This window comes from Phoxinus phoxinus (genome assembly GCF_949152265.1).
Source record: "Phoxinus phoxinus genome assembly, chromosome: 14".
In the NCBI taxonomy this organism is placed as follows: domain Eukaryota; kingdom Metazoa; phylum Chordata; class Actinopteri; order Cypriniformes; family Leuciscidae; genus Phoxinus; species Phoxinus phoxinus.
Genome location: NC_136889.1, coordinates 2,290,147 through 2,300,146, shown reverse-complemented (window position 1 = coordinate 2,300,146; position 10,000 = coordinate 2,290,147). Strand labels below are relative to the sequence as shown.

The window sequence follows — 10,000 nt, the reverse complement described above, 5'->3', positions numbered from 1 at the left end:
GGACCTGCTCCTCAGAGGATGGTGCAGAAGAACTTCTTCTCCCTGAAGGGGTTTTCTGAGGCCGGGACGGGGACGATGAGCGGGTCCTCTCGTATGTGTGCGTCACAGTACGCCATCAGATCCGCCGCCGCCTTCGACACCTGACACACACACACACACGCACGGGCCGAGAGAAACCACGTTATTCGGACCGACAGAACCACATGCATTTCAAAAATTATGAAATATTATTCTCAATGAAATCAGCTGTGGGGATATAACCCTTGTGCACTGTGATCTCTGTGTACACCCTTTATGGTGCGGGTCAAATCGACCCTAATTGGATTCAATACAATTCCTCAAAAATCACACTATGAAAAACAACAAAGATTCAGGTACAAATTGTAAACTTATGTGAGCCAACTTAGGAAAAGTAAACATTATTTTCATTATACAGCTAAATTTAATTGTTCAGTTATGATGTTCTGAGCATAAAATGTAAAAAAACAAAAAACAGAAAACGTTAAAAAAAAAAACAGTATGACAAATGTTGATATATTTGACAAACATTACAAAACAAAAACAAATATATGAACATATGATTTATGAAAATATTTTTTAACCATTTTTTAAAACAGTTTTGTTTTGACAAAATGTGATTATTATTGATTAACAGTATACTGTTTTTTTTTTTTTTACGTTTTCTGTTTTTTTTTTTTTACATTTTATGCTTAGAACATCAAAACTGAACAATTAAATGTAGCTGTATAATGAAAATAATGTTTATTTTTCTTAAGTTGGCTCAACTTTTGTTTTGTAGACTCATTTCATAAAGTCAAGAAGTTACTTCTGACATGATGAGCGCACAGCAAGTGTGTGTTTTCTGCATATGAAGTTCTTGCACTTCACACACGGTGCTGGTTTTGCTCTCGCACTCGGATGGACACACACACACACACCTCACATCACAAGTGCCCTGCCATACATAACATACATGTTTTTATTCTGTGTCTGTAGTTTCTTTTGAATAGCTGCCTATGAGGGTCAAATTGACACTATTAGTAATAATATGAACGTATAGTGATTTTGTTTGTATATGTCAAAACACATCAGCATGTTGAAACTTTGCATGCATGTTCATGATGATAAATGAGAAAAAGTCACAAAATATCAAGAAAAAAAACAAAGGTTTAATATTATTTCAGGAAGCTTGAAAAAATAACTGATAGCTAATTTTTACAATCTGTGGCTGACAAAATATTTTTCTGTATTGAAATAAGCATGGAAAAGCTAATTTTTTAGCTTCATAAGGTAGTAAAAAGCCACAATAACAAAATATAACCAATAAATGTTATTATTTTGGGTCGGTACAGTTGCCTTAGAGCGTTAAAATATGCGGGTCAAATTGACCTGCGAACATCACGAACTTAATAGTAATTTGTTTGTATGTCAAAACACATCAGCATGTTGAAACTCTGCATGTTCATGATGATAAATGAGAAAGTGTCACAAAATATCAAGAAAAAAAACATAGGTTAACTAGATTTCCAACAACTAGAAAATCGAAACGGGTCAAATTGACCCGCAACATAACACAAGTAAAGTTTAATTTATTCCTGTGAGTTTTCAGCATCATTACTCCAGTCTTCAGTGTCACATGATCCTTCAGAAATCAGTGTAATATGATGATTTGATGCTCAAGAAACATTTATGATTATTATCAGTGTTGAAAACTGTTGTTCTGCTTCATATTTTTGTAGAAAATTAGATTTTTCTTTTTTTTGTGCATTTAATTTTTTCATTATTAGGGGCCAAGCACTGAAGGTGCGGGCACCTATTGTATCTGTTCTGGTTCTTATTCTGCTTCTTTTTCTTTTTCTTTTTCTTTTTCCGACTGGGCGTCTATGGCAGCCTATAGAACCGTTTACGGGAAACTTATGAAAATTGGCACAGTGATAGAGGACAGCCTGAACTATCACCATAGCAAATTTGGAGTCTCCAACTCATTCCCTTTAGCGCCACCAGCTGTCCAAAGTTTTACTCATGTTTATGCTAATAACTTTTGAACCACAAGGGCTAGAAACAAAATTCTTTTTTCATCTGATTCCTGAGCTCATGACGATTCGAATGCTCCCCATGACGTCATTTTCCGTCATAATAGTTTTCCCGCCATTTTGAATTTTCCGAAAAACCTACTTTTTCGAACTCCTCCTAGGCCGTTGCTCCGAATTTCACGAAAAATGAACCAGATCATCTCCAGACCTTGGCGACCAAAAGTTATGGAATTCAAGTTGATTCGAATTACCGTTCTCGAATACCGCGCAAATAAATTTTACGTAGCGCTTGCGAAAACAGACGTAAGGCCGTATCTCCACAACGCTTTATCGGATTCTGACCAAATTTGGTACATGTCATCACAAGCATGACCTGAGGCTACATGCTGCGTTTCGGCGCAGCGCCACCTACTGGTCCGGAGATATGAATAATTTATGTTTTTGCTTATAACTTCTGAACGGTTTGTCCAAAAATCACAAAAGTGGTCTCGTTAGATTCAGGGCGTCTTACTGAGTTGACTGATATTCAATTTTCCCATATCGGCCATTTTGGCTGTCGGCCATTTTGAATTATGTGCTAAAATGCTGTATTTTATGAACGCATGAACGTATCGTTACGAAACTCAGTATGGGTCATCAGTACAACGCCCTAAAGGTACTCAAAAATTTATGAGACAGCGCCACCTTTTGGTCAAAAGTTATAATGAAATTTGCCTATAGTAATGACACTGATCTCAATAGATTCCTTGGGTTATGCTGAAAACATAGATACCAATTTTGCCATAGTCAGCCAAACTTCCTGTCCGCCATCTTTATTTTCTTTTAAAACCTACTTTTTCGAACTCCTCCTAGACCGAACGTCCGATTTTCACCAAAATCGGATCGTGTCATCTCCAGACCGTGCCGAGTAAAAGTTATGGATTTCGTGTCAATAGACGAAACCGTTTTTGTATACCGCAGTGGCAAATTTGAGGCATGATGCCAAAATGACTATTCAGGCTTTATATCTGCAATGCCTTGCCATATTGACACCAAACTTTGTATATGTCATTGTCACTTCACTCTGACCACATCACATCAGTTTCGTAACTGCGCCACCTATTGGTCGAAAGTGATAATCATATTTTTAGTTAATGTATGTGATTTTTCAACCATTTTGCCAAAATTCTTCTTTAAATGTCTTCAATTGCTCCTAGCTGCAGTTGGTCTCACACTCCCAGCCACTTTGGCATGTCTTGTCATCTTGCTTGCGCTTGGCCCCGGTGATTGCTGCTTGCAGCTATATTTATTATTATTATTAAATCCATTATAATAATACATTTTATACATTTATTATTATTATTATTCTTACCAATAATAATAATAATAATTATTATTATTATTAAATCCATCATAATATATAATTATTATTGAAGCCTTTATAACAATATTATAAACATTATAGATTTGGTAATAAAAAAAACTAGTATTACTAATAAATATTACCGGTATAAACAAATAAATAATAACAACCATCTAGAAAAATCGACATCATATTTATTGTATCATTATTAATATTATTAAATATATTATAATAACACATATTATACATTTATTATTATTATTCTCACCAATAATAATAATAATCATTATTATTAAATCCATCATAATATATAACTATTATTGAAGCCTTTATAACAATATTATAAACATTACAAAATATCAAGTCGATTATAATAATACATAATATACATGTTCATTAATATTTAGTATTATAAATAACAACAACAAGTATTATTATTTAAGCCATTATGATAACAAATATTTTAAATATTATAAATAAATAATAACAACAACAATTAAGAATCATCATCAGCTATTTTATTATTAAATCTATTTTAATAATAACTATTACACACATGTATTATTATTAGTATTCTCACCAATAATAATAATAATTATTATTATTGTTATTTTTAAATCCATTATAATAAATAATATGATCATATATTGTCTATTATAATAATACATATTGATACATGTTTATTAATATTTGGTATTTAAAAAAAACTAGTATTACTATTAAATCCATTATGGTAATAAATATTATAAACAAAATAAATAATAACAACCATCTAGACAAATCAACATCATATTTACTTTATTACTATTAATATTATTAAATACATAATACAACTTAATATTTAAACAATTGCTATATTAATAATAATATTTGTTGTAGCTGCATGTTGTTGTTATTATTATGTTTCCACGTCACATTACAACGCTTTAGATCATCCAAGGACATTGTAGTTCAGCGGACACGCATGAATATGAATATGAATATGTATTCAGCATGTTGACCTGTCTAATAAAGCACACTCGATCAGCATCACAGAAGAATGAACAGCCGACGGACACTTCATTCCCAGAAACAGTGTTTGTGACGGACAGTGTCTACACACACACCACAACAGAAGTTTGAAAGAGGATGATTTTAGTCTGCAAATGTCACGCTGCATAAACATGACATTTATCACAGTCATAATGTTCACTGCTGTCTCTGGATCCCTCTGGAGAACAAAACAAACGGCTCTTCCTGATCTCAAAGTCTATCAACAGAAACTATCAACAAATCATTTCTTCTTAAGTTAATTTATTCATTATATTATTTAACGTTTGACTTTAAAAAATGGCATTCTGAAATGTCCATCCTTCCCATTGATATTACAAAATAATTGAGAAAAGTTATTAAATAGCCTACGTTTTTAATTTTTTAAATCTGATTAGCTGGTAATACCGCTAGTTGAACACTAGATGGCGCTATGGGATCATTTTTAATACACAAAAACGCAACCAGCTCGAAATAAAACAGAAACCTTAAAATGCATAATTTTTAACCAAATTGTTGTTATAATTGTTGACCAAAACTCAATTGTTTCAAGCGTTCAGGAATAACGTTACCAATAACGGTCTTGTATCGCGATTTCTTCGCGTGTTTTGTTCACTGTATACGTGTACACTTGAGATGATTATTACCTATGATTATTACTAACTGACTTGCAAGTTTTGTTTACTTTCCTACACTGGAAAATCAGCGTCTTCCGGCGTTTTTTGGTTTTTGTTTCGTTGTGAGAAACCGCTGCAAACGATTCAGTGCGTGAGTGAACTGTCCGAATGAATCAGATTGAATTCGGACATTTGGACTTTCAAACCGTTGGTTGCCATTGAAGTCCATTATATGGAGATAAATCCTGGAATGTTTTCATCAAAAACCTTAATTTCTTTAAAAAGAAAGAAAGACATCTTGGATGACATCGGGGTGAGTAATTTATCAGCACTTTTTTTTTAAAGTGATCTAATCCTTTAAAGGGCACCTATTATGGAATTTTGAAATGTACCTTTCATGTAGTGTGTAACATAGATCTAAGTGAACAAAAACATCCTGCAAAGTTTGAAATATGAAAGTGCACCGTATATAAAGTTATTGTCTTTCAAAAGTAAGAGTCGACTCGGAGTCATTTTTATGAATCGTTAGAAGACCGAAGCTTTTTCTCTGACTAGATGACGTCAACTTGTCAAGTTATTTGAATACGATACGCCCACTTATTGCTCTCCAAGGCCAGGGAAACATCATGGCGACGAGACGCTGTGTTCTGAAGTGCGGCTCAAAAGCCAACTTTTTTCATCTGCCCAAGGAGGAGCATTTGAAGACTAAGTGGCTACAATTCATATATACAACTATACCACAGAAGTATAGTCCGAGCTTGTGCTTTGCTCGCGCCATTTTGAAGACGATTGCTTTTTAAATGCAATCAAACTTGGATTCGCGAGCTGGCTGATATTGAAGGAAGGTTCAGTTCTAAGTGTATTTGCATCAGCTTCCTCCTCCGTATCACAACCTGTAAGTGTTATTAATAATTGTTGCTTTTATGTTTTATGTAGCATGCATGATTAATAATTATTTTGTTTGTTGTGTAAGCACCGTTTAGCTTCTAGGTCTTCAATGACAATTGTATTGAGATATGTGAAGTGTTTGTCGTTGTTTTCGGAGTTGTCTTAAAGAATAGAGTAATACCTCGTAGTAACGTAACTGCATTTTTTTGTTTTTTTGTAAAACGTTATGTTTATGCATCGGGCTAACGCAAACAAAGACTGATTGTGCTTTTACAATATGAAATCTGGGCTATGCTCGCTAACATAACATTAAATTCTTCATCTTATTTTTAGTTTTTTACTACAAACTACAAAGCTGGACTATAATCATTATTATAACACAATTTAATTGATAAAAGCATCATTGTACTCCGTGTTAAACAATAAGTATTATCTCTGTAAACACTGCTGGGTCATCTGACCAATCGTAGATTAGCGTCGCGCAAAGGAGGGGTTTGGAAAATGAGTCGTTGAACGAATCATTTGGGAGTCGGTGAGCAAATCAGGTAAAAATAAATGCATATTATACGACAACAAAAGTGTTTTTTGACATTGCATGCATGTAAAACTGTTGTTGGGGACTCCCTAAACAACATTAGGAACATTTTAAATGTCATAATAGGTGCCCTTTAAGACTCGTTTAAACCCCAGCTAAACAAGCCAAAGGTGACCGTGACAGAAGTGTTGTTTATCAGCAGAGCCTGATTGACGTGAGCGCGGATGATGATGATGATGATGAAGATGATGATGAGGATGAGGAGAGACGCAGCTGTCGGAGGGGAAGCGGTGTGTTTCAGAGGTGTGTGTGACGCTCACAGCCAGATGGTGCAACAAACACACACCACACTCAACAAACAAACTACACTTCCCTTCTTCTCGCTCCTGGAGCGCAGTGGAAAACTAATATCAAAGTACCAACAAGTCAAAATAACACAGTGCTATTATATAAGACTGGGTTGCCAGTTCATGAAAAGATCAAATTAATTAAATCATAAAAATGTTTGTGTTTATGAACAAAGTCTCTTCTGGTCACCAAGGCTGCATTTATTTGCTCAAAAATACAATAAAACTGTAATATTGAAATTATATGTGAAATACACTTGAAACTCGAACAATTAGAATATGGTGCAAAAGTTCATTTATTTCAGTAATTCAACTTAAAAGCTGAAACTAATATATTATATAGACTCATTACATGCAAAGTGAGATATTTCAAGCCTTTATTTGTTATAATTTTGATGATTATGATTATACAGCTTATGAAAACCCCAAATTCAAAAGTAGAATATTGTGAAAAGGTTTTCATAAGCTGTAAGCCATAATCATATTAGTTTCAAAATATTAGTTCCACCTTTTAAGTTAAATTACTGAAATAAATTAACTTTTGCACCATATTGTAATTTTTCCAGTTTCACCTGTTACTACAATTAATAAAACAAAACAAAACAAGAAATTAATATTTTCATTCAGAAAGGATGCTTTAAATTAATCAAAAGTAAAACTAAAGACATTTATAATGTTGCATTCTAACCCTAACCCTAAATTATGTTATTTTTAACTTTCTATTCATCAAAGAATCCTTAAAAATAAAAAGTATCACAGTTTCCACAAAAATATGAAGCTGTTTTCAACATTGATAATAATCATAAATGTTTCTTGAGCATCATCATCATATTATACTGATTTCTGAAGGATCATGTGACACTGAAGACTGGAGTAATGATGATAAATTCAGCTTTGATCACAGGAATAAATAAATTTTTTAAGTATATTCACACAGAAAACATCTCTTTTAAACTGTAATAATATTTCACTATTTTTCAGTATTTTTGATCAAATAAATGAGCAGAGGAGACATCTCGTGACTGGTAGTTTCAGGGAAAGTGTGATCGTGTGAGTGTGTGTGTGTGTGTGTGTGTGCGGCCGCTCTGGGTTTTACTGTAATTACAGCACACGAGCCGCTGATGAACACACACAGTGATTAACACAGAACACATTCCTCTGTGTGACTGAGGGATTCATTAAAGAGACGGACCGGCCGTCACTCGCTCTCGTCCTTCTGCAGTTATTTCATCAACACTACTGTAGAAACACTCATATTGTCAAACCACTGTTTCTATTGCACTATATTTTAAACTCATTTATTACTGTCGTTAAAGCTGAATTTTCCACTAGTCCTATTGCTGATATAGTTCAATCAAACGACCAGGGGAGTCACAATATATCGCAATACAAAAATGTAATAATATGTGTCGTGGATAGTTCACCCAAAATAAAAATGTATGTGTGAGAAAAAGTTCTAGTTTTCAGAGTTCTAGTGTCAGTACTACATAAACTACAATATATAATGTTGAATATAATGTATAATAATGGGGGAATATTTGTGGGTCCTGATTATGCCAAATGTTACCAGTAAAAAGTGGCCGACATTATTTTAAATAATAATCTAGTCAGCAGAGGTGGACAGTAACAAAGTATATTTACTTAAGTACACTTTTTGAGTATCTGTACTTTACTTGAGTATTCTTTTTTCTTATACTTTACTTTTATTATATTTATAAAGTATATATTTATTTACATTTATACATACAAGTTATTGTTTCCACTTTTACTTTAACGACAAATATCGTATTTTTTACTCCACTACATTTCTGTCGAGGTTCTTGAGTAGAGAGTAGTAACGTCAGGGATGATTTTGGTTGTAAATGAAAGTCTGGTTGACGTCAGAGCTCGACTGATGTTGGTTTCTGACGTCAACCGATTTTCAACCACAATACAACGTCTGTGCAACGTTGGAGATTAACGTCAATCTGACTATGGATTCTGACATCAACATGTTTTTAATTTTCAATGTTGGGTTTGCTCTTCTAAATGTGAATTTTGTCATTGTTTTGGAGAACACTAGCTTATAGATAACAGTAAGGCGAACATATTCATACTAAAAGCCAAACAACTGGGAACAGACATTTGTGTGTCCGAAACCATTGTGGACGTTATTGAGTGACTTATTCAATCTCACGACTGGAACTGTGTTATAGAAATAAATGTGATATTGATATGAGGATCGGCATAGATTCAGAGGCATAAGGTACTGTAAATATTACATGCAACAATAATAAAACAATGCATTGACATTTACTTTTATACTTAAGTACTTTTAAAAATGAGTTCTTCTGTACTTTTACTTAAAGGGCACCTATTATGGAATTTTGAAATGTACCTTTCATGTAGTGTGTAACATAGATCTAAGTGAACAAAAACATCCTGCAAAGTTTGAAATATGAAAGTGCACCGTATATAAAGTTATTGTCTTTCAAAAGTGAGAGTCGACTCGGAGTCATTTTTATGAATCGTTAGAAGACCGAAGCTTTTTCTCTGACTAGATGACGTCAACTTGTCAAGTTATTTGAATACGATACGCCCACTTATTGCTCTCCAAGGCCAGCAGGGAAACATCATGGCGACGAGACGCTGTGTTCTGAAGTGCGGCTCAAAAGCAAACTTTTTTCATCTGCCCAAGGAGGAGCATTTGAAGACTAAGTGGCTTCAATTCATATATACAACTATACCACAGAAGTATAGTCCGAGCCTTGTGCTTTGTTCGCGCCATTTTCAAGACGATTGCTTTTTAAATGCAATCAAACTTGGATTCGCGAGCTGGCTGATATTGAAGGAAGGTTCATGTGTATTTGCATCAGCTTCCTCCTCCGTATCACAACCTGTAAGTGTTATTAATAATTGTTGCTTTTATGTTTTATGTAGCATGCTTAATAATTATTTTGTTTGTTGTGTAAGCACCGTTTAGCTTCTAGGTCTTCAATGGCAATTGTATTGAGATATGTGAAGTGTTTGTCGTTGTTTTCGGAGTTGTCTAAAGAATAGAGTAATACCTCGTAGTAACGTAACTGCAATTTTTTTTTTTTTTGTGTAAAACGTTATGTTTATGCATCGGGCTAACGCAAACAAAGACTGATTGTGCTTTTACAATATGAACTCTGGGATATGCTCGCTAACATAACATTAAATTCTTCATCTTATTTTTAGTTTTTTAC

General features: G+C 33.7%; 1 protein-coding gene across 2 annotated transcripts in view; it reads right to left on the bottom strand.

The window, feature by feature from the left end:
• The window catches only part of b3galnt2 (beta-1,3-N-acetylgalactosaminyltransferase 2), a 64,258-nt gene that overhangs the window by 41,727 nt on the left and 12,531 nt on the right, over window positions 1-10,000 (bottom strand). For both annotated transcript variants that reach the window (XR_013800340.1, XR_013800341.1), the window contains exon 3: window positions 1-140. This exon is cut by the window's left edge and continues 137 nt beyond it. The gene's annotated coding sequence lies outside the window, so the exon portion shown is untranslated. The remainder of the gene's footprint in view (window positions 141-10,000) is intronic.